The sequence below is a fragment of the Phalangium opilio genome, unplaced genomic scaffold (assembly GCF_054372755.1).
Source record: "Phalangium opilio isolate 3A_F unplaced genomic scaffold, DU_Popi_V2 ptg001662l_1, whole genome shotgun sequence".
Classification (NCBI taxonomy): domain Eukaryota; kingdom Metazoa; phylum Arthropoda; class Arachnida; order Opiliones; family Phalangiidae; genus Phalangium; species Phalangium opilio.
Genome location: NW_028324260.1, coordinates 455,371 through 481,050, shown reverse-complemented (window position 1 = coordinate 481,050; position 25,680 = coordinate 455,371). Strand labels below are relative to the sequence as shown.

The 25,680-nt window shown below is 43.3% G+C and overlaps 1 non-coding gene across 1 annotated transcript; it reads left to right on the top strand.

Moving 5' to 3' along the window:
* The first annotated feature begins 21,983 nt into the window (after positions 1–21,983).
* TRNAL-AAG (transfer RNA leucine (anticodon AAG)) lies at positions 21,984–22,105 on the top strand. Its single transcript has 2 exons — positions 21,984–22,022; positions 22,059–22,105. It is a non-coding gene; the product is annotated as a tRNA-Leu (tRNA).
* The last annotated feature ends 3,575 nt before the right edge of the window (positions 22,106–25,680 follow it).

Below are 25,680 nucleotides of genomic sequence, written 5' to 3'. Positions count from 1 at the left end.
AAGATATGTAATTTTAAACGTCTAAATTACTTAAAACCACGTCAGTATGGCCGAGCCGTCTTAGGCGCTAGACTCAAGGGGCTTAGTTTTCTTCGTTCACGATGTGAATCTGTGTATTCTGGCCCTCGTATGAGGGCGTGGGTTCGAATCCCACTTCTGACACGATATGTTTTAAGAAAAATACTGGATGAGATATAATTTTAAAACGTCCAAATTACACAGAACCACGTCAGGATGGCCGAGCGGTCTTAGGCGCTAGACTTAAGGGGCTTAGCTTCATTCGTTCACGAAGTGAATCTGTGTATTCTGGTCCTCGTATGAGGGCGTGGGTTCGAATCCCACTTCTGACACGATATATTTTAAGAAAATAACTGGATGAGATATAATTTTAAAACTTCCAAATTACATAAAACCCGATCTGGATAGCCGAGCGGTCTAAGGCGCAAGACTCAAGGGGCTTAGCTTCCTTCGTTCACGATGTAAATCTGTGTATTCTGGTCCTAGTATGAGGGGGTGGGTTCGAATCCCACTTCTGACACGATATTGTTTATGAAAATAACTCGAAGAGATGTAATTTTAAACGTCTAAATTACTTAAAACCACGTCAGTATGGCCGAGCCGTCTTAGGCGCTAGACTCAAGGGGCTTAGTTTTCTTCGTTCACGATGTGAATCTGTGTATTCTGGCCCTTGTATGAGGGCGTGGGTTCGAATCCCACTTCTGACACGATATGTTTTAAGAAAATAACTGGATGAGATATAATTTTAAAACGTCCAAATTACATAAAACCCGGTCTGGATGGCCGAGCGGTCTAATGCGCAAGACTCAAGGGGCTTAGCTTCCTTCGTTCACGATGTAAATCTGTGTATTCTGGTCCTCGTATGAGGGCGTGGGTTCGAATCCCACTTCTGACACGATATTGTTTATGAAAATAATTGGATGAGATGTAATTTTAAAACGTCCAAATTACACAAAACCACGTCAGGATGGCCGAGCGGTCTAATGAGCCAGACTCAAGGGGCTTAGCTTCCTTCGTTCACGATGTGAAACTGTGTATTTTGGTCCTAGTATGAGGGCGTGGGTTCGAATCCCACTTCTGACACGATATTGTTAATGAAAATAACTCGAAGATATGTAATTTTAAACGTCTAAATTACTTAAAACCACGTCAGTATGGCCGAGCCGTCTTAGGCGCTAGACTCAAGGGGCTTAGTTTTCTTCGTTCACGATGTGAATCTGTGTATTCTGGCCCTCGTATGAGGGCGTGGGTTCGAATCCCACTTCTGACACGATATTGTTAATGAAAATAACTCGAAGATATGTAATTTTAAACGTCTAAATTACTTAAAACCACGTCAGTATGGCCGAGCCGTCTTAGGCGCTAGACTCAAGGGGCTTAGTTTTCTTCGTTCACGATGTGAATCTGTGTATTCTGGCCCTCGTATGAGGTTGTGGGTTCGAATCCCACTTCTGACACGATATGTTTTAAGAAAATAACTGGATGAGATATAATTTAAAAACGTCCAAATTACACAGAACCACGTCAGGATGGCCGAGCGGTCTTAGGCGCTAGACTTAAGGGGCTTAGCTTCATTCGTTCACGAAGTGAATCTGTGTATTCTGGTCCTCGTATGAGGGCGTGGGTTCAAATCCCACTTCTGACACGATATGTTTTATGAAAATAACTGGATGAGATATAATTTTAAAACGTCCAAATTACATAAAACCCGGTCTGGATGGCCGAGCGGTCTAAGGCGCAAGACTCAAGGGGCTTAGCTTCCTTCGTTCACGATGTAAATCTGTGTATTCTGGTCCTAGTATGAGGGGGTGGGTTCGAATCCCACTTCTGACACGATATTGTTTATGAAAATAACTCGAAGAGATGTAATTTTAAACGTCTAAATTACTTAAAACCACGTCAGTATGGCCGAGCCGTCTTAGGCGCTAGACTCAAGGGGCTTAGTTTTCTTCGTTCACGATGTGAATCTGTGTATTCTGGCCCTTGTGTGAGGGCGTGGGTTCGAATCCCACTTCTGACACGATATGTTTTATAAAAGTAACTCGAAAAGATGTAAATTTAAAAGTCTAAATTCCTTTAAACCACGTCAGGATGGCCGAGCGGTCTTAGGCGCTAGACTCAAGGGGCTTAGCTTCCTTCGTTCACGGTGTGAATCTGTGTATTCTGGTCATCGTATGAGGGCGTGGGTTCGAATCCCACTTGTGACACGATATGTTTTAAGAAAATAACTGGGTGAGATATAATTTTAAAACGTCCAAATTACTTAAAACCACGTCTGGATGGCCGAGCGGTCTAAGGCGCGAGACTCAAGGGGCTTAGCTTCCTTCGTTCACGATGTAAATCTGTGTATTCTGGTCCTCGTATGAGGGCGCGGGTTCGAATCCCACTTCTGACACGATAGGTTTTAAGAAAATAACTAGATGAGATATAATTTTAAAACGTCCAAATTACACAGAACCATGTCAGGATGGCCGAGTGGTCTTAGGCGCTAGACTCAAGGGGCTTAGTTTTCTTCGTTCACGATGTGAATCTGTGTATTCTGGCCCTTGTATGAGGGCGTGGGTTCGAATCCCACTTCTGACACGATATGTTTTAAGAAAATAACTGGATGAGATATAATTTTAAAACGTCCAAATTACATAAAACCCGGTCTGGATGGCCGAGCGGTCTAATGCGCAAGACTCAAGGGGCTTAGCTTCCTTCGTTCACGATGTAAATCTGTGTATTCTGGTCCTAGTATGAGGGCGTGGGTTCGAATCCCACTTCTGACACGATATTGTTAATGAAAATAACTCGAAGATATGTAATTTTAAACGTCTAAATTACTTAAAACCACGTCAGTATGGCCGAGCCGTCTTAGGCGCTAGACTCAAGGGGCTTAGCTTTCTTCGTTCACGATGTGAATCTGTGTATTCTGGCCCTCGTATGAGGGCGTGGGTTCGAATCCCACTTCTAACACGATATTGTTAATGAAAATAACTCGAAGATATGTAATTTTAAACGTCTAAATTACTTAAAACCACGTCAGTATGGCCGAGCCGTCTTAGGCGCTAGACTCAAGGGGCTTAGTTTTCTTCGTTCACGATGTGAATCTGTGTATTCTGGCCCTCGTATGAGGTTGTGGGTTCGAATCCCACTTCTGACACGATATGTTTTAAGAAAATAACTGGATGAGATATAATTTAAAAACGTCCAAATTACACAGAACCACGTCAGGATGGCCGAGCGGTCTTAGGCGCTAGACTTAAGGGGCTTAGCTTCATTCGTTCACGAAGTGAATCTGTGTATTCTGGTCCTCGTATGAGGGCGTGGGTTCAAATCCCACTTCTGACACGATATGTTTTATGAAAATAACTGGATGAGATATAATTTTAAAACGTCCAAATTACATAAAACCCGGTCTGGATGGCCGAGCGGTCTAAGGCGCAAGACTCAAGGGGCTTAGCTTCCTTCGTTCACGATGTAAATCTGTGTATTCTGGTCCTAGTATGAGGGGGTGGGTTCGAATCCCACTTCTGACACGATATTGTTTATGAAAATAACTCGAAGAGATGTAATTTTAAACGTCTAAATTACTTAAAACCACGTCAGTATGGCCGAGCCGTCTTAGGCGCTAGACTCAAGGGGCTTAGTTTTCTTCGTTCACGATGTGAATCTGTGTATTCTGGCCCTTGTGTGAGGGCGTGGGTTCGAATCCCACTTCTGACACGATATGTTTTATAAAAGTAACTCGAAAAGATGTAAATTTAAAAGTCTAAATTCCTTTAAACCACGTCAGGATGGCCGAGCGGTCTTAGGCGCTAGACTCAAGGGGCTTAGCTTCCTTCGTTCACGGTGTGAATCTGTGTATTCTGGTCATCGTATGAGGGCGTGGGTTCGAATCCCACTTGTGACACGATATGTTTTAAGAAAATAACTGGGTGAGATATAATTTTAAAACGTCCAAATTACTTAAAACCACGTCTGGATGGCCGAGCGGTCTAAGGCGCGAGACTCAAGGGGCTTAGCTTCCTTCGTTCACGATGTAAATCTGTGTATTCTGGTCCTCGTATGAGGGCGCGGGTTCGAATCCCACTTCTGACACGATAGGTTTTAAGAAAATAACTAGATGAGATATAATTTTAAAACGTCCAAATTACACAGAACCATGTCAGGATGGCCGAGTGGTCTTAGGCGCTAGACTCAAGGGGCTTAGTTTTCTTCGTTCACGATGTGAATCTGTGTATTCTGGCCCTTGTATGAGGGCGTGGGTTCGAATCCCACTTCTGACACGATATGTTTTAAGAAAATAACTGGATGAGATATAATTTTAAAACGTCCAAATTACATAAAACCCGGTCTGGATGGCCGAGCGGTCTAATGCGCAAGACTCAAGGGGCTTAGCTTCCTTCGTTCACGATGTAAATCTGTGTATTCTGGTCCTAGTATGAGGGCGTGGGTTCGAATCCCACTTCTGACACGATATTGTTAATGAAAATAACTCGAAGATATGTAATTTTAAACGTCTAAATTACTTAAAACCACGTCAGTATGGCCGAGCCGTCTTAGGCGCTAGACTCAAGGGGCTTAGCTTTCTTCGTTCACGATGTGAATCTGTGTATTCTGGCCCTCGTATGAGGGCGTGGGTTCGAATCCCACTTCTAACACGATATTGTTAATGAAAATAACTCGAAGATATGTAATTTTAAACGTCTAAATTACTTAAAACCACGTCAGTATGGCCGAGCCGTCTTAGGCGCTAGACTCAAGGGGCTTAGTTTTCTTCGTTCACGATGTGAATCTGTGTATTCTGGCCCTCGTATGAGGGCGTGGGTTCGAATCCCACTTCTGACACGATATGTTTTAAGAAAATAACTGGATGAGATATAATTTTAAAACGTCCAAATTACACAGAACCACGTCAGGATGGCCGAGCGGTCTTAGGCGCTAGACTTAAGGGGCTTAGCTTCATTCGTTCACGAAGTGAATCTGTGTATTCTGGTCCTCGTATGAGGGCGTGGGTTCGAATCCCACTTCTGACACGATATGTTTTAAGAAAATAACTGGATGAGATATAATTTTAAAACGTCCAAATTACATAAAACCCGGTCTGGATGGCCGAGCGGTCTAATGCGCAAGACTCAAGGGGCTTAGCTTCCTTCGTTCACGATGTAAATCTGTGTATTCTGGTCCTAGTATGAGGGCGTGGGTTCGAGTCCCACTTCTGACACGATATTGTTAATGAAAATAACTCGAAGATATGTAATTTTAAACGTCTAAGTTACTTAAAACCACGTCAGTATGGCCGAGCCGTCTTAGGCGCTTGACTCAAGGGGCTTAGCTTTCTTCGTTCACGATGTGAATCTGTGTATTCTGGCCCTCGTATGAGGGCGTGGGTTCGAATCCCACTTCTGACACGATATTGTTAATGAAAATAACTCGAAGATATGTAATTTTAAACGTCTAAATTACTTAAAACCACGTCAGTATGGCCGAGCCGTCTTAGGCGCTAGACTCAAGGGGCTTAGTTTTCTTCGTTCACGATGTGAATCTGTGTATTCTGGCCCTCGTATGAGGTTGTGGGTTCGAATCCCACTTCTGACACGATATGTTTTAAGAAAATAACTGGATGAGATATAATTTAAAAACGTCCAAATTACACAGAACCACGTCAGGATGGCCGAGCGGTCTTAGGCGCTAGACTTAAGGGGCTTAGCTTCATTCGTTCACGAAGTGAATCTGTGTATTCTGGTCCTCGTATGAGGGCGTGGGTTCAAATCCCACTTCTGACACGATATGTTTTATGAAAATAACTGGATGAGATATAATTTTAAAACGTCCAAATTACATAAAACCCGGTCTGGATGGCCGAGCGGTCTAAGGCGCAAGACTCAAGGGGCTTAGCTTCCTTCGTTCACGATGTAAATCTGTGTATTCTGGTCCTAGTATGAGGGGGTGGGTTCGAATCCCACTTCTGACACGATATTGTTTATGAAAATAACTCGAAGAGATGTAATTTTAAACGTCTAAATTACTTAAAACCACGTCAGTATGGCCGAGCCGTCTTAGGCGCTAGACTCAAGGGGCTTAGTTTTCTTCGTTCACGATGTGAATCTGTGTATTCTGGCCCTTGTGTGAGGGCGTGGGTTCGAATCCCACTTCTGACACGATATGTTTTATAAAAGTAACTCGAAAAGATGTAAATTTAAAAGTCTAAATTCCTTTAAACCACGTCAGGATGGCCGAGCGGTCTTAGGCGCTAGACTCAAGGGGCTTAGCTTCCTTCGTTCACGGTGTGAATCTGTGTATTCTGGTCATCGTATGAGGGCGTGGGTTCGAATCCCACTTGTGACACGATATGTTTTAAGAAAATAACTGGGTGAGATATAATTTTAAAACGTCCAAATTACTTAAAACCACGTCTGGATGGCCGAGCGGTCTAAGGCGCGAGACTCAAGGGGCTTAGCTTCCTTCGTTCACGATGTAAATCTGTGTATTCTGGTCCTCGTATGAGGGCGCGGGTTCGAATCCCACTTCTGACACGATAGGTTTTAAGAAAATAACTAGATGAGATATAATTTTAAAACGTCCAAATTACACAGAACCATGTCAGGATGGCCGAGTGGTCTTAGGCGCTAGACTCAAGGGGCTTAGTTTTCTTCGTTCACGATGTGAATCTGTGTATTCTGGCCCTTGTATGAGGGCGTGGGTTCGAATCCCACTTCTGACACGATATGTTTTAAGAAAATAACTGGATGAGATATAATTTTAAAACGTCCAAATTACATAAAACCCGGTCTGGATGGCCGAGCGGTCTAATGCGCAAGACTCAAGGGGCTTAGCTTCCTTCGTTCACGATGTAAATCTGTGTATTCTGGTCCTAGTATGAGGGCGTGGGTTCGAATCCCACTTCTGACACGATATTGTTAATGAAAATAACTCGAAGATATGTAATTTTAAACGTCTAAATTACTTAAAACCACGTCAGTATGGCCGAGCCGTCTTAGGCGCTAGACTCAAGGGGCTTAGCTTTCTTCGTTCACGATGTGAATCTGTGTATTCTGGCCCTCGTATGAGGGCGTGGGTTCGAATCCCACTTCTAACACGATATTGTTAATGAAAATAACTCGAAGATATGTAATTTTAAACGTCTAAATTACTTAAAACCACGTCAGTATGGCCGAGCCGTCTTAGGCGCTAGACTCAAGGGGCTTAGTTTTCTTCGTTCACGATGTGAATCTGTGTATTCTGGCCCTCGTATGAGGGCGTGGGTTCGAATCCCACTTCTGACACGATATGTTTTAAGAAAATAACTGGATGAGATATAATTTTAAAACGTCCAAATTACACAGAACCACGTCAGGATGGCCGAGCGGTCTTAGGCGCTAGACTTAAGGGGCTTAGCTTCATTCGTTCACGAAGTGAATCTGTGTATTCTGGTCCTCGTATGAGGGCGTGGGTTCGAATCCCACTTCTGACACGATATGTTTTAAGAAAATAACTGGATGAGATATAATTTTAAAACGTCCAAATTACATAAAACCCGGTCTGGATGGCCGAGCGGTCTAATGCGCAAGACTCAAGGGGCTTAGCTTTCTTCGTTCACGATGTGAATCTGTGTATTCTGGCCCTCGTATGAGGGCGTGGGTTCGAATCCCACTTCTAACACGATATTGTTAATGAAAATAACTCGAAGATATGTAATTTTAAACGTCTAAATTACTTAAAACCACGTCAGTATGGCCGAGCCGTCTTAGGCGCTAGACTCAAGGGGCTTAGTTTTCTTCGTTCACGATGTGAATCTGTGTATTCTGGCCCTCGTATGAGGGCGTGGGTTCGAATCCCACTTCTGACACGATATGTTTTAAGAAAATAACTGGATGAGATATAATTTTAAAACGTCCAAATTACACAGAACCACGTCAGGATGGCCGAGCGGTCTTAGGCGCTAGACTTAAGGGGCTTAGCTTCATTCGTTCACGAAGTGAATCTGTGTATTCTGGTCCTCGTATGAGGGCGTGGGTTCGAATCCCACTTCTGACACGATATGTTTTAAGAAAATAACTGGATGAGATATAATTTTAAAACGTCCAAATTACATAAAACCCGGTCTGGATGGCCGAGCGGTCTAATGCGCAAGACTCAAGGGGCTTAGCTTCCTTCGTTCACGATGTAAATCTGTGTATTCTGGTCCTAGTATGAGGGCGTGGGTTCGAGTCCCACTTCTGACACGATATTGTTAATGAAAATAACTCGAAGATATGTAATTTTAAACGTCTAAGTTACTTAAAACCACGTCAGTATGGCCGAGCCGTCTTAGGCGCTTGACTCAAGGGGCTTAGCTTTCTTCGTTCACGATGTGAATCTGTGTATTCTGGCCCTCGTATGAGGGCGTGGGTTCGAATCCCACTTCTGACACGATATTGTTAATGAAAATAACTCGAAGATATGTAATTTTAAACGTCTAAATTACTTAAAACCACGTCAGTATGGCCGAGCCGTCTTAGGCGCTAGACTCAAGGGGCTTAGTTTTCTTCGTTCACGATGTGAATCTGTGTATTCTGGCCCTCGTATGAGGTTGTGGGTTCGAATCCCACTTCTGACACGATATGTTTTAAGAAAATAACTGGATGAGATATAATTTAAAAACGTCCAAATTACACAGAACCACGTCAGGATGGCCGAGCGGTCTTAGGCGCTAGACTTAAGGGGCTTAGCTTCATTCGTTCACGAAGTGAATCTGTGTATTCTGGTCCTCGTATGAGGGCGTGGGTTCAAATCCCACTTCTGACACGATATGTTTTATGAAAATAACTGGATGAGATATAATTTTAAAACGTCCAAATTACATAAAACCCGGTCTGGATGGCCGAGCGGTCTAAGGCGCAAGACTCAAGGGGCTTAGCTTCCTTCGTTCACGATGTAAATCTGTGTATTCTGGTCCTAGTATGAGGGGGTGGGTTCGAATCCCACTTCTGACACGATATTGTTTATGAAAATAACTCGAAGAGATGTAATTTTAAACGTCTAAATTACTTAAAACCACGTCAGTATGGCCGAGCCGTCTTAGGCGCTAGACTCAAGGGGCTTAGTTTTCTTCGTTCACGATGTGAATCTGTGTATTCTGGCCCTTGTGTGAGGGCGTGGGTTCGAATCCCACTTCTGACACGATATGTTTTATAAAAGTAACTCGAAAAGATGTAAATTTAAAAGTCTAAATTCCTTTAAACCACGTCAGGATGGCCGAGCGGTCTTAGGCGCTAGACTCAAGGGGCTTAGCTTCCTTCGTTCACGGTGTGAATCTGTGTATTCTGGTCATCGTATGAGGGCGTGGGTTCGAATCCCACTTGTGACACGATATGTTTTAAGAAAATAACTGGGTGAGATATAATTTTAAAACGTCCAAATTACTTAAAACCACGTCTGGATGGCCGAGCGGTCTAAGGCGCGAGACTCAAGGGGCTTAGCTTCCTTCGTTCACGATGTAAATCTGTGTATTCTGGTCCTCGTATGAGGGCGCGGGTTCGAATCCCACTTCTGACACGATAGGTTTTAAGAAAATAACTAGATGAGATATAATTTTAAAACGTCCAAATTACACAGAACCATGTCAGGATGGCCGAGTGGTCTTAGGCGCTAGACTCAAGGGGCTTAGTTTTCTTCGTTCACGATGTGAATCTGTGTATTCTGGCCCTTGTATGAGGGCGTGGGTTCGAATCCCACTTCTGACACGATATGTTTTAAGAAAATAACTGGATGAGATATAATTTTAAAACGTCCAAATTACATAAAACCCGGTCTGGATGGCCGAGCGGTCTAATGCGCAAGACTCAAGGGGCTTAGCTTCCTTCGTTCACGATGTAAATCTGTGTATTCTGGTCCTAGTATGAGGGCGTGGGTTCGAATCCCACTTCTGACACGATATTGTTAATGAAAATAACTCGAAGATATGTAATTTTAAACGTCTAAATTACTTAAAACCACGTCAGTATGGCCGAGCCGTCTTAGGCGCTAGACTCAAGGGGCTTAGCTTTCTTCGTTCACGATGTGAATCTGTGTATTCTGGCCCTCGTATGAGGGCGTGGGTTCGAATCCCACTTCTAACACGATATTGTTAATGAAAATAACTCGAAGATATGTAATTTTAAACGTCTAAATTACTTAAAACCACGTCAGTATGGCCGAGCCGTCTTAGGCGCTAGACTCAAGGGGCTTAGTTTTCTTCGTTCACGATGTGAATCTGTGTATTCTGGCCCTCGTATGAGGGCGTGGGTTCGAATCCCACTTCTGACACGATATGTTTTAAGAAAATAACTGGATGAGATATAATTTTAAAACGTCCAAATTACACAGAACCACGTCAGGATGGCCGAGCGGTCTTAGGCGCTAGACTTAAGGGGCTTAGCTTCATTCGTTCACGAAGTGAATCTGTGTATTCTGGTCCTCGTATGAGGGCGTGGGTTCGAATCCCACTTCTGACACGATATGTTTTAAGAAAATAACTGGATGAGATATAATTTTAAAACGTCCAAATTACATAAAACCCGGTCTGGATGGCCGAGCGGTCTAATGCGCAAGACTCAAGGGGCTTAGCTTCCTTCGTTCACGATGTAAATCTGTGTATTCTGGTCCTAGTATGAGGGCGTGGGTTCGAGTCCCACTTCTGACACGATATTGTTAATGAAAATAACTCGAAGATATGTAATTTTAAACGTCTAAGTTACTTAAAACCACGTCAGTATGGCCGAGCCGTCTTAGGCGCTTGACTCAAGGGGCTTAGCTTTCTTCGTTCACGATGTGAATCTGTGTATTCTGGCCCTCGTATGAGGGCGTGGGTTCGAATCCCACTTCTGACACGATATTGTTAATGAAAATAACTCGAAGATATGTAATTTTAAACGTCTAAATTACTTAAAACCACGTCAGTATGGCCGAGCCGTCTTAGGCGCTAGACTCAAGGGGCTTAGTTTTCTTCGTTCACGATGTGAATCTGTGTATTCTGGCCCTCGTATGAGGGCGTGGGTTCGAATCCCACTTCTGACACGATATGTTTTAAGAAAATAACTGGATGAGATATAATTTTAAAACGTCCAAATTACACAGAACCACGTCAGGATGGCCGAGCGATCTTAGGCGCTAGACTTAAGGGGCTTAGCTTCATTCGTTCACGAAGTGAATCTGTGTATTCTGGTCCTCGTATGAGGGCGTGGGTTCGAATCCCACTTCTGACACGATATGTTTTAAGAAAATAACTGGATGAGATATAATTTTAAAACGTCCAAATTACATAAAACCCGGTCTGGATGGCCGAGCGGTCTAAGGCGCAAAACTCAAGGGGCTTAGCTTCCTTCGATCACGATGTAAATCTGTGTATTCTGGTCCTAGTATGAGGACGTGGGTTCGAATCCCACTTCTGACACGATATTGTTTATGAAAATAACTCGAAGAGATGTAATTTTAAACGTCTAAATTACTTAGAAACACGTCAGTATGGCCGAGCCGTCTTAGGCGCTAGACTCAAGGGGCTTAGTTTTCTTCGTTCACGATGTGAATCTGTGTATTCTGGCCCTCGTATGAGGGCGTGGGTTCGAATCCCACTGCTGACACGATATGTTTTAAGAAAATAACTGGATGAGATATAATTTTAAAACGTCCAAATTACATAAAACCCGGTCTGGATGGCCGAGCGGTCTAATGCGCAAGACTCAAGCTGCTTAGCTTCCTTCGTTCACGATGTAAATCTGTGTATTCTGGTCCTAGTATGAGGGCGTGGGTTCGAATCCCACTTCTGACAAGATATTGTTTATGAAAATAACTCGAAGAGATGTAATTATAAACGTCTAAATTACTTAAAACCACGTCAGGATGGCAGAGCCGTCTTAGGCGCTAGACTCAAGGGGCTTAGCTTTCTTCGTTCACGATGTGAATCTGTGTATTCTGGCCCTCGTATGAGGGCGTGGGTTCGAATCCCACTTCTGACACGATATTGTTAATGAAAATAACTCGAAGATATGTAATTTTAAACGTCTAAATTACTTAAAACCACGTCAGTATGGCCGAGCCGTCTTAGGCGCTAGACTCAAGGGGCTTAGCTTTCTTCGTTCACGATGTGAATCTGTGTATTCTGGCCCTCGTATGAGGGCGTGGGTTCGAATCCCACTGCTGACACGATATGTTTTAAGAAAATAACTGGATGAGATATAATTTTAAAACGTCCAAATTACATAAAACCCGGTCTGGATGGCCGAGCGGTCTAATGCGCAAGACTCAAGGGGCTTAGCTTCCTTCGTTCACGATGTAAATCTGTGTATTCTGGTCCTCGTATGAGGGCGTGGGTTCGAATCCCACTTCTGACACGATATTGTTTATGAAAATAATTGGATGAGATGTAATTTTAAAACGTCCAAATTACACAAAACCACGTCAGGATGGCCGAGCGGTCTAATGAGCCAGACTCAAGGGGCTTAGCTTCCTTCGTTCACGATGTGAAACTGTGTATTTTGGTCCTAGTATGAGGGCGTGGGTTCGAATCCCACTTCTGACACGATATTGTTAATGAAAATAACTCGAAGATATGTAATTTTAAACGTCTAAATTACTTAAAACCACGTCAGTATGGCCGAGCCGTCTTAGGCGCTAGACTCAAGGGGCTTAGTTTTCTTCGTTCACGATGTGAATCTGTGTATTCTGGCCCTCGTATGAGGGCGTGGGTTCGAATCCCACTTCTGACACGATATTGTTAATGAAAATAACTCGAAGATATGTAATTTTAAACGTCTAAATTACTTAAAACCACGTCAGTATGGCCGAGCCGTCTTAGGCGCTAGACTCAAGGGGCTTAGTTTTCTTCGTTCACGATGTGAATCTGTGTATTCTGGCCCTCGTATGAGGTTGTGGGTTCGAATCCCACTTCTGACACGATATGTTTTAAGAAAATAACTGGATGAGATATAATTTAAAAACGTCCAAATTACACAGAACCACGTCAGGATGGCCGAGCGGTCTTAGGCGCTAGACTTAAGGGGCTTAGCTTCATTCGTTCACGAAGTGAATCTGTGTATTCTGGTCCTCGTATGAGGGCGTGGGTTCAAATCCCACTTCTGACACGATATGTTTTATGAAAATAACTGGATGAGATATAATTTTAAAACGTCCAAATTACATAAAACCCGGTCTGGATGGCCGAGCGGTCTAAGGCGCAAGACTCAAGGGGCTTAGCTTCCTTCGTTCACGATGTAAATCTGTGTATTCTGGTCCTAGTATGAGGGGGTGGGTTCGAATCCCACTTCTGACACGATATTGTTTATGAAAATAACTCGAAGAGATGTAATTTTAAACGTCTAAATTACTTAAAACCACGTCAGTATGGCCGAGCCGTCTTAGGCGCTAGACTCAAGGGGCTTAGTTTTCTTCGTTCACGATGTGAATCTGTGTATTCTGGCCCTTGTGTGAGGGCGTGGGTTCGAATCCCACTTCTGACACGATATGTTTTATAAAAGTAACTCGAAAAGATGTAAATTTAAAAGTCTAAATTCCTTTAAACCACGTCAGGATGGCCGAGCGGTCTTAGGCGCTAGACTCAAGGGGCTTAGCTTCCTTCGTTCACGGTGTGAATCTGTGTATTCTGGTCATCGTATGAGGGCGTGGGTTCGAATCCCACTTGTGACACGATATGTTTTAAGAAAATAACTGGGTGAGATATAATTTTAAAACGTCCAAATTACTTAAAACCACGTCTGGATGGCCGAGCGGTCTAAGGCGCGAGACTCAAGGGGCTTAGCTTCCTTCGTTCACGATGTAAATCTGTGTATTCTGGTCCTCGTATGAGGGCGCGGGTTCGAATCCCACTTCTGACACGATAGGTTTTAAGAAAATAACTAGATGAGATATAATTTTAAAACGTCCAAATTACACAGAACCATGTCAGGATGGCCGAGTGGTCTTAGGCGCTAGACTCAAGGGGCTTAGTTTTCTTCGTTCACGATGTGAATCTGTGTATTCTGGCCCTTGTATGAGGGCGTGGGTTCGAATCCCACTTCTGACACGATATGTTTTAAGAAAATAACTGGATGAGATATAATTTTAAAACGTCCAAATTACATAAAACCCGGTCTGGATGGCCGAGCGGTCTAATGCGCAAGACTCAAGGGGCTTAGCTTCCTTCGTTCACGATGTAAATCTGTGTATTCTGGTCCTAGTATGAGGGCGTGGGTTCGAATCCCACTTCTGACACGATATTGTTAATGAAAATAACTCGAAGATATGTAATTTTAAACGTCTAAATTACTTAAAACCACGTCAGTATGGCCGAGCCGTCTTAGGCGCTAGACTCAAGGGGCTTAGCTTTCTTCGTTCACGATGTGAATCTGTGTATTCTGGCCCTCGTATGAGGGCGTGGGTTCGAATCCCACTTCTAACACGATATTGTTAATGAAAATAACTCGAAGATATGTAATTTTAAACGTCTAAATTACTTAAAACCACGTCAGTATGGCCGAGCCGTCTTAGGCGCTAGACTCAAGGGGCTTAGTTTTCTTCGTTCACGATGTGAATCTGTGTATTCTGGCCCTCGTATGAGGGCGTGGGTTCGAATCCCACTTCTGACACGATATGTTTTAAGAAAATAACTGGATGAGATATAATTTTAAAACGTCCAAATTACACAGAACCACGTCAGGATGGCCGAGCGGTCTTAGGCGCTAGACTTAAGGGGCTTAGCTTCATTCGTTCACGAAGTGAATCTGTGTATTCTGGTCCTCGTATGAGGGCGTGGGTTCGAATCCCACTTCTGACACGATATGTTTTAAGAAAATAACTGGATGAGATATAATTTTAAAACGTCCAAATTACATAAAACCCGGTCTGGATGGCCGAGCGGTCTAAGGCGCAAAACTCAAGGGGCTTAGCTTCCTTCGATCACGATGTAAATCTGTGTATTCTGGTCCTAGTATGAGGACGTGGGTTCGAATCCCACTTCTGACACGATATTGTTTATGAAAATAACTCGAAGAGATGTAATTTTAAACGTCTAAATTACTTAGAAACACGTCAGTATGGCCGAGCCGTCTTAGGCGCTAGACTCAAGGGGCTTAGTTTTCTTCGTTCACGATGTGAATCTGTGTATTCTGGCCCTCGTATGAGGGCGTGGGTTCGAATCCCACTGCTGACACGATATGTTTTAAGAAAATAACTGGATGAGATATAATTTTAAAACGTCCAAATTACATAAAACCCGGTCTGGATGGCCGAGCGGTCTAATGCGCAAGACTCAAGCTGCTTAGCTTCCTTCGTTCACGATGTAAATCTGTGTATTCTGGTCCTAGTATGAGGGCGTGGGTTCGAATCCCACTTCTGACAAGATATTGTTTATGAAAATAACTCGAAGAGATGTAATTATAAACGTCTAAATTACTTAAAACCACGTCAGGATGGCAGAGCCGTCTTAGGCGCTAGACTCAAGGGGCTTAGCTTTCTTCGTTCACGATGTGAATCTGTGTATTCTGGCCCTCGTATGAGGGCGTGGGTTCGAATCCCACTTCTGACACGATATTGTTAATGAAAATAACTCGAAGATATGTAATTTTAAACGTCTAAATTACTTAAAACCACGTCAGTATGGCCGAGCCGTCTTAGGCGCTAGACTCAAGGGGCTTAGCTTTCTTCGTTCACGATGTGAATCTGTGTATTCTGGCCCTCGTATGAGGGCGTGGGTTCGAATCCCACTTCTGACACGATATTGTTAATGAAAATAACTCGAAGATATGTAATTTTAAACGTCTAAATTACTTAAAACCACGTCAGTATGGCCGAGCCGTCTTAGGCGCTAGACTCAAGGGGCTTAGTTTTCTTCGTTCACGATGTGAATCTGTGTATTCTGGCCCTCGTATGAGGGCGTGGGTTCGAATCCCACTTCTGACACGATATGTTTTAAGAAAATAACTGGATGAGATATAATTTTAAAACTTCCAAATTACATAAAACCCCGATCTGGATAGCCGAGCGGTCTAAGGCGCAAGACTCAAGGGGCTTAGCTTCCTTCGTTCACGATGTAAATCTGTGTATTCTGGTCCTAGTATGAGGGGGTGGGTTCGAATCCCACTTCTGACACGATATTGTTTATGAAAATAACTCGAAGAGATGTAATTTTAAACGTCTAAATTACTTAAAACCACGTCAGTATGGCCGAGCCGTCTTAGGCGCTAGACTCAAGGGGCTTAGTTTTCTTCGTTCACGATGTGAATCTGTGTATTCTGGCCCTTGTATGAGGGCGTGGGCTCGAATCCCACTTCTGACACGATATGTTTTAAGAAAATAACTGGATGAGATATAATTTTAAAACGTCCAAATTACATAAAACCCGGTCTGGATGGCCGAGCGGTCTAATGCGCAAGACTCAAGGGGCTTAGCTTCCTTCGTTCACGATGTAAATCTGTGTATTCTGGTCCTCGTATGAGGGCGTGGGTTCGAATCCCACTTCTGACACGATATTGTTTATGAAAATAATTGGATGAGATGTAATTTTAAAACGTCCAAATTACACAAAACCACGTCAGGATGGCCGAGCGGTCTAATGAGCCAGACTCAAGGGGCTTAGCTTCCTTCGTTCACGATGTGAAACTGTGTATTTTGGTCCTAGTATGAGGGCGTGGGTTCGAATCCCACTTCTGACACGATATTGTTAATGAAAATAACTCGAAGATATGTAATTTTAAACGTCTAAATTACTTAAAACCACGTCAGTATGGCCGAGCCGTCTTAGGCGCTAGACTCAAGGGGCTTAGTTTTCTTCGTTCACGATGTGAATCTGTGTATTCTGGCCCTCGTATGAGGGCGTGGGTTCGAATCCCACTTCTGACACGATATTGTTAATGAAAATAACTCGAAGATATGTAATTTTAAACGTCTAAATTACTTAAAACCACGTCAGTATGGCCGAGCCGTCTTAGGCGCTAGACTCAAGGGGCTTAGTTTTCTTCGTTCACGATGTGAATCTGTGTATTCTGGCCCTCGTATGAGGTTGTGGGTTCGAATCCCACTTCTGACACGATATGTTTTAAGAAAATAACTGGATGAGATATAATTTAAAAACGTCCAAATTACACAGAACCACGTCAGGATGGCCGAGCGGTCTTAGGCGCTAGACTTAAGGGGCTTAGCTTCATTCGTTCACGAAGTGAATCTGTGTATTCTGGTCCTCGTATGAGGGCGTGGGTTCAAATCCCACTTCTGACACGATATGTTTTATGAAAATAACTGGATGAGATATAATTTTAAAACGTCCAAATTACATAAAACCCGGTCTGGATGGCCGAGCGGTCTAAGGCGCAAGACTCAAGGGGCTTAGCTTCCTTCGTTCACGATGTAAATCTGTGTATTCTGGTCCTAGTATGAGGGGGTGGGTTCGAATTCCACTTCTGACACGATATTGTTTATGAAAATAACTCGAAGAGATGTAATTTTAAACGTCTAAATTACTTAAAACCACGTCAGTATGGCCGAGCCGTCTTAGGCGCTAGACTCAAGGGGCTTAGTTTTCTTCGTTCACGATGTGAATCTGTGTATTCTGGCCCTTGTGTGAGGGCGTGGGTTCGAATCCCACTTCTGACACGATATGTTTTATAAAAGTAACTCGAAAAGATGTAAATTTAAAAGTCTAAATTCCTTTAAACCACGTCAGGATGGCCGAGCGGTCTTAGGCGCTAGACTCAAGGGGCTTAGCTTCCTTCGTTCACGGTGTGAATCTGTGTATTCTGGTCATCGTATGAGGGCGTGGGTTCGAATCCCACTTGTGACACGATATGTTTTAAGAAAATAACTGGGTGAGATATAATTTTAAAACGTCCAAATTACTTAAAACCACGTCTGGATGGCCGAGCGGTCTAAGGCGCGAGACTCAAGGGGCTTAGCTTCCTTCGTTCACGATGTAAATCTGTGTATTCTGGTCCTCGTATGAGGGCGCGGGTTCGAATCCCACTTCTGACACGATAGGTTTTAAGAAAATAACTAGATGAGATATAATTTTAAAACGTCCAAATTACACAGAACCATGTCAGGATGGCCGAGTGGTCTTAGGCGCTAGACTCAAGGGGCTTAGTTTTCTTCGTTCACGATGTGAATCTGTGTATTCTGGCCCTTGTATGAGGGCGTGGGTTCGAATCCCACTTCTGACACGATATGTTTTAAGAAAATAACTGGATGAGATATAATTTTAAAACGTCCAAATTACATAAAACCCGGTCTGGATGGCCGAGCGGTCTAATGCGCAAGACTCAAGGGGCTTAGCTTCCTTCGTTCACGATGTAAATCTGTGTATTCTGGTCCTAGTATGAGGGCGTGGGTTCGAATCCCACTTCTGACACGATATTGTTAATGAAAATAACTCGAAGATATGTAATTTTAAACGTCTAAATTACTTAAAACCACGTCAGTATGGCCGAGCCGTCTTAGGCGCTAGACTCAAGGGGCTTAGCTTTCTTCGTTCACGATGTGAATCTGTGTATTCTGGCCCTCGTATGAGGGCGTGGGTTCGAATCCCACTTCTAACACGATATTGTTAATGAAAATAACTCGAAGATATGTAATTTTAAACGTCTAAATTACTTAAAACCACGTCAGTATGGCCGAGCCGTCTTAGGCGCTAGACTCAAGGGGCTTAGTTTTCTTCGTTCACGATGTGAATCTGTGTATTCTGGCCCTCGTATGAGGGCGTGGGTTCGAATCCCACTTCTGACACGATATGTTTTAAGAAAATAACTGGATGAGATATAATTTTAAAACGTCCAAATTACACAGAACCACGTCAGGATGGCCGAGCGGTCTTAGGCGCTAGACTTAAGGGGCTTAGCTTCATTCGTTCACGAAGTGAATCTGTGTATTCTGGTCCTCGTATGAGGGCGTGGGTTCGAATCCCACTTCTGACACGATATGTTTTAAGAAAATAACTGGATGAGATATAATTTTAAAACGTCCAAATTACATAAAACCCGGTCTGGATGGCCGAGCGGTCTAATGCGCAAGACTCAAGGGGCTTAGCTTCCTTCGTTCACGATGTAAATCTGTGTATTCTGGTCCTAGTATGAGGGCGTGGGTTCGAGTCCCACTTCTGACACGATATTGTTAATGAAAATAACTCGAAGATATGTAATTTTAAACGTCTAAGTTACTTAAAACCACGTCAGTATGGCCGAGCCGTCTTAGGCGCTTGACTCAAGGGGCTTAGCTTTCTTCGTTCACGATGTGAATCTGTGTATTCTGGCCCTCGTATGAGGGCGTGGGTTCGAATCCCACTTCTGACACGATATTGTTAATGAAAATAACTCGAAGATATGTAATTTTAAACGTCTAAATTACTTAAAACCACGTCAGTATGGCCGAGCCGTCTTAGGCGCTAGACTCAAGGGGCTTAGTTTTCTTCGTTCACGATGTGAATCTGTGTATTCTGGCCCTCGTATGAGGGCGTGGGTTCGAATCCCACTTCTGACACGATATGTTTTAAGAAAATAACTGGATGAGATATAATTTTAAAACGTCCAAATTACACAGAACCACGTCAGGATGGCCGAGCGATCTTAGGCGCTAGACTTAAGGGGCTTAGCTTCATTCGTTCACGAAGTGAATCTGTGTATTCTGGTCCTCGTATGAGGGCGTGGGTTCGAATCCCACTTCTGACACGATATGTTTTAAGAAAATAACTGGATGAGATATAATTTTAAAACGTCCAAATTACATAAAACCCGGTCTGGATGGCCGAGCGGTCTAAGGCGCAAAACTCAAGGGGCTTAGCTTCCTTCGATCACGATGTAAATCTGTGTATTCTGGTCCTAGTATGAGGACGTGGGTTCGAATCCCACTTCTGACACGATATTGTTTATGAAAATAACTCGAAGAGATGTAATTTTAAACGTCTAAATTACTTAGAAACACGTCAGTATGGCCGAGCCGTCTTAGGCGCTAGACTCAAGGGGCTTAGTTTTCTTCGTTCACGATGTGAATCTGTGTATTCTGGCCCTCGTATGAGGGCGTGGGTTCGAATCCCACTGCTGACACGATATGTTTTAAGAAAATAACTGGATGAGATATAATTTTAAAACGTCCAAATTACATAAAACCCGGTCTGGATGGCCGAGCGGTCTAATGCGCAAGACTCAAGCTGCTTAGCTTCCTTCGTTCACGATGTAAATCTGTGTATTCTGGTCCTAGTATGAGGGCGTGGGTTCGAATCCCACTTCTGACAAGATATTGTTTATGAAAATAACTCGAAGAGATGTAATTATAAACGTCTAAATTACTTAAAACCACGTCAGGATGGCAGAGCCGTCTTAGGCGCTAGACTCAAGGGGCTTAGCTTTCTTCGTTCACGATGTGAATCTGTGTATTCTGGCCCTCGTATGAGGGCGTGGGTTCGAATCCCACTTCTGACACGATATTGTTAATGAAAATAACTCGAAGATATGTAATTTTAAACGTCTAAATTACTTAAAACCACGTCAGTATGGCCGAGCCGTCTTAGGCGCTAGACTCAAGGGGCTTAGCTTTCTTCGTTCACGATGTGAATCTGTGTATTCTGGCCCTCGTATGAGGGCGTGGGTTCGAATCCCACTTCTGACACGATATTGTTAATGAAAATAACTCGAAGATATGTAATTTTAAACGTCTAAATTACTTAAAACCACGTCAGTATGGCCGAGCCGTCTTAGGCGCTAGACTCAAGGGGCTTAGTTTTCTTCGTTCACGATGTGAATCTGTGTATTCTGGCCCTCGTATGAGGGCGTGGGTTCGAATCCCACTTCTGACACGATATGTTTTAAGAAAATAACTGGATGAGATATAATTTTAAAACTTCCAAATTACATAAAACCCCGATCTGGATAGCCGAGCGGTCTAAGGCGCAAGACTCAAGGGGCTTAGCTTCCTTCGTTCACGATGTAAATCTGTGTATTCTGGTCCTAGTATGAGGGGGTGGGTTCGAATCCCACTTCTGACACGATATTGTTTATGAAAATAACTCGAAGAGATGTAATTTTAAACGTCTAAATTACTTAAAACCACGTCAGTATGGCCGAGCCGTCTTAGGCGCTAGACTCAAGGGGCTTAGTTTTCTTCGTTCACGATGTGAATCTGTGTATTCTGGCCCTTGTATGAGGGCGTGGGTTCGAATCCCACTTCTGACACGATATGTTTTAAGAAAATAACTGGATGAGATATAATTTTAAAACGTCCAAATTACATAAAACCCGGTCTGGATGGCCGAGCGGTCTAATGCGCAAGACTCAAGGGGCTTAGCTTCCTTCGTTCACGATGTAAATCTGTGTATTCTGGTCCTCGTATGAGGGCGTGGGTTCGAATCCCACTTCTGACACGATATTGTTTATGAAAATAATTGGATGAGATGTAATTTTAAAACGTCCAAATTACACAAAACCACGTCAGGATGGCCGAGCGGTCTAATGAGCCAGACTCAAGGGGCTTAGCTTCCTTCGTTCACGATGTGAAACTGTGTATTTTGGTCCTAGTATGAGGGCGTGGGTTCGAATCCCACTTCTGACACGATATTGTTAATGAAAATAACTCGAAGATATGTAATTTTAAACGTCTAAATTACTTAAAACCACGTCAGTATGGCCGAGCCGTCTTAGGCGCTAGACTCAAGGGGCTTAGTTTTCTTCGTTCACGATGTGAATCTGTGTATTCTGGCCCTCGTATGAGGGCGTGGGTTCGAATCCCACTTCTGACACGATATTGTTAATGAAAATAACTCGAAGATATGTAATTTTAAACGTCTAAATTACTTAAAACCACGTCAGTATGGCCGAGCCGTCTTAGGCGCTAGACTCAAGGGGCTTAGTTTTCTTCGTTCACGATGTGAATCTGTGTATTCTGGCCCTCGTATGAGGTTGTGGGTTCGAATCCCACTTCTGACACGATATGTTTTAAGAAAATAACTGGATGAGATATAATTTAAAAACGTCCAAATTACACAGAACCACGTCAGGATGGCCGAGCGGTCTTAGGCGCTAGAATTAAGGGGCTTAGCTTCATTCGTTCACGAAGTGAATCTGTGTATTCTGGTCCTCGTATGAGGGCGTGGGTTCAAATCCCACTTCTGACACGATATGTTTTAAGAAAATAACTGGATGAGATATAATTTTAAAACGTCCAAATTACATAAAACCCGGTCTGGATGGCCGAGCGGTCTAAGGCGCAAGACTCAAGGGGCTTAGCTTCCTTCGTTCACGATGTAAATCTGTGTATTCTGGTCCTAGTATGAGGGGGTGGGTTCGAATCCCACTTCTGACACGATATTGTTTATGAAAATAACTCGAAGAGATGTAGTTTTAAACGTCTAAATTACTTAAAACCACGTCAGTATGGCCGAGCCGTCTTAGGCGCTAGACTCAAGGGGCTTAGTTTTCTTCGTTCACGATGTGAATCTGTGTATTCTGGCCCTTGTGTGAGGGCGTGGGTTCGAATCCCACTTCTGACACGATATGTTTTATAAAAGTAACTCGAAAAGATGTAAATTTAAAAGTCTAAATTCCTTTAAACCACGTCAGGATGGCCGAGCGGTCTTAGGCGCTAGACTCAAGGGGCTTAGCTTCCTTCGTTCACGGTGTGAATCTGTGTATTCTGGTCATCGTATGAGGGCGTGGGTTCGAATCCCACTTGTGACACGATATGTTTTAAGAAAATAACTGGGTGAGATATAATTTTAAAACGTCCAAATTACTTAAAACCACGTCTGGATGGCCGAGCGGTCTAAGGCGCGAGACTCAAGGGGCTTAGCTTCCTTCGTTCACGATGTAAATCTGTGTATTCTGGTCCTCGTATGAGGGCGCGGGTTCGAATCCCACTTCTGACACGATAGGTTTTAAGAAAATAACTAGATGAGATATAATTTTAAAACGTCCAAATTACACAGAACCATGTCAGGATGGCCGAGTGGTCTTAGGCGCTAGACTCAAGGGGCTTAGTTTTCTTCGTTCACGATGTGAATCTGTGTATTCTGGCCCTTGTATGAGGGCGTGGGTTCGAATCCCACTTCTGACACGATATGTTTTAAGAAAATAACTGGATGAGATATAATTTTAAAACGTCCAAATTACATAAAACCCGGTCTGGATGGCCGAACGGTCTAATGCGCAAGACTCAAGGGGCTTAGCTTCCTTCGTTCACGATGTAAATCTGTGTATTCTGGTCCTAGTATGAGGGCGTGGGTTCGAATCCCACTTCTTACACGATATTGTTAATGAAAATAACTCGAAGATATGTAATTTTAAACGTCTAAATTACTTAAAACCACGTCAGTATGGCCGAGCCGTCTTAGGCGCTAGACTCAAGGGGCTTAGCTTTCTTCGTTCACGATGTGAATCTGTGTATTCTGGCCCTCGTATGAGGGCGTGGGTTCGAATCCCACTTCTGACACGATATTGTTAATGAAAATAACTCGAAGATATGTAATTTTAAACGTCTAAATTACTTAAAACCACGTCAGTATGGCCGAGCCGTCTTAGGCGCTAGACTCAAGGGGCTTAGTTTTCTTCGTTCACGATGTGAATCTGTGTATTCTGGCCCTCGTATGAGGGCGTGGGTTCGAATCCCACTTCTGACACGATATGTTTTAAGAAAATAACTGGATGAGATATAATTTAAAAACGTCCAAATTACACAGAACCACGTCAGGATGGCCGAGCGGTCTTAGGCGCTAGACTTAAGGGGCTTAGCTTCATTCGTTCACGAAGTGAATCTGTGTATTCTGGTCCTCGTATGAGGGCGTGGGTTCAAATCCCACTTCTGACACGATATGTTTTAAGAAAATAACTGGATGAGATATAATTTTAAAACGTCCAAATTACATAAAACCCGGTCTGGATGGCCGAGCGGTCTAAGGCGCAAGACTCAAGGGGCTTAGCTTCCTTCGTTCACGATGTAAATCTGTGTATTCTGGTCCTAGTATGAGGGGGTGGGTTCGAATCCCACTTCTGACACGATATTGTTTATGAAAATAACTCGAAGAGATGTAATTTTAAACGTCTAAATTACTTAAAACCACGTCAGTATGGCCGAGCCGTCTTAGGCGCTAGACTCAAGGGGCTTAGTTTTCTTCGTTCACGATGTGAATCTGTGTATTCTGGCCCTTGTGTGAGGGCGTGGGTTCGAATCCCACTTCTGACACGATATGTTTTATAAAAGTAACTCGAAAAGATGTAAATTTAAAAGTCTAAATTCCTTTAAACCACGTCAGGATGGCCGAGCGGTCTTAGGCGCTAGACTCAAGGGGCTTAGCTTCCTTCGTTCACGGTGTGAATCTGTGTATTCTGGTCATCGTATGAGGGCGTGGGTTCGAATCCCACTTGTGACACGATATGTTTTAAGAAAATAACTGGGTGAGATATAATTTTAAAACGTCCAAATTACTTAAAACCACGTCTGGATGGCCGAGCGGTCTAAGGCGCGAGACTCAAGGGGCTTAGCTTCCTTCGTTCACGATGTAAATCTGTGTATTCTGGTCCTCGTATGAGGGCGCGGGTTCGAATCCCACTTCTGACACGATAGGTTTTAAGAAAATAACTAGATGAGATATAATTTTAAAACGTCCAAATTACACAGAACCATGTCAGGATGGCCGAGTGGTCTTAGGCGCTAGACTCAAGGGGCTTAGCTTCCTTCGTTCACGGTGTGAATCTGTGTATTCTGGTCATCGTATGAGGGCGTGGGTTCGAATCCCACTTGTGACACGATATGTTTTAAGAAAATAACTGGGTGAGATATAATTTTAAAACGTCCAAATTACTTAAAACCACGTCTGGATGGCCGAGCGGTCTAAGGCGCGAGACTCAAGGGGCTTAGCTTCCTTCGTTCACGATGTAAATCTGTGTATTCTGGTCCTCGTATGAGGGCGCGGGTTCGAATCCCACTTCTGACACGATAGGTTTTAAGAAAATAACTAGATGAGATATAATTTTAAAACGTCCAAATTACACAGAACCATGTCAGGATGGCCGAGTGGTCTTAGGCGCTAGACTCAAGGGGCTTAGTTTTCTTCGTTCACGATGTGAATCTGTGTATTCTGGCCCTTGTATGAGGGCGTGGGTTCGAATCCCACTTCTGACACGATATGTTTTAAGAAAATAACTGGATGAGATATAATTTTAAAACGTCCAAATTACATAAAACCCGGTCTGGATGGCCGAGCGGTCTAATGCGCAAGACTCAAGGGGCTTAGCTTCCTTCGTTCACGATGTAAATCTGTGTATTCTGGTCCTAGTATGAGGGCGTGGGTTCGAATCCCACTTCTTACACGATATTGTTAATGAAAATAACTCGAAGATATGTAATTTTAAACGTCTAAATTACTTAAAACCACGTCAGTATGGCCGAGCCGTCTTAGGCGCTAGACTCAAGGGGCTTAGCTTTCTTCGTTCACGATGTGAATCTGTGTATTCTGGCCCTCGTATGAGGGCGTGGGTTCGAATCCCACTTCTGACACGATATTGTTAATGAAAATAACTCGAAGATATGTAATTTTAAACGTCTAAATTACTTAAAACCACGTCAGTATGGCCGAGCCGTCTTAGGCGCTAGACTCAAGGGGCTTAGTTTTCTTCGTTCACGATGTGAATCTGTGTATTCTGGCCCTCGTATGAGGGCGTGGGTTCGAATCCCACTTCTGACACGATATGTTTT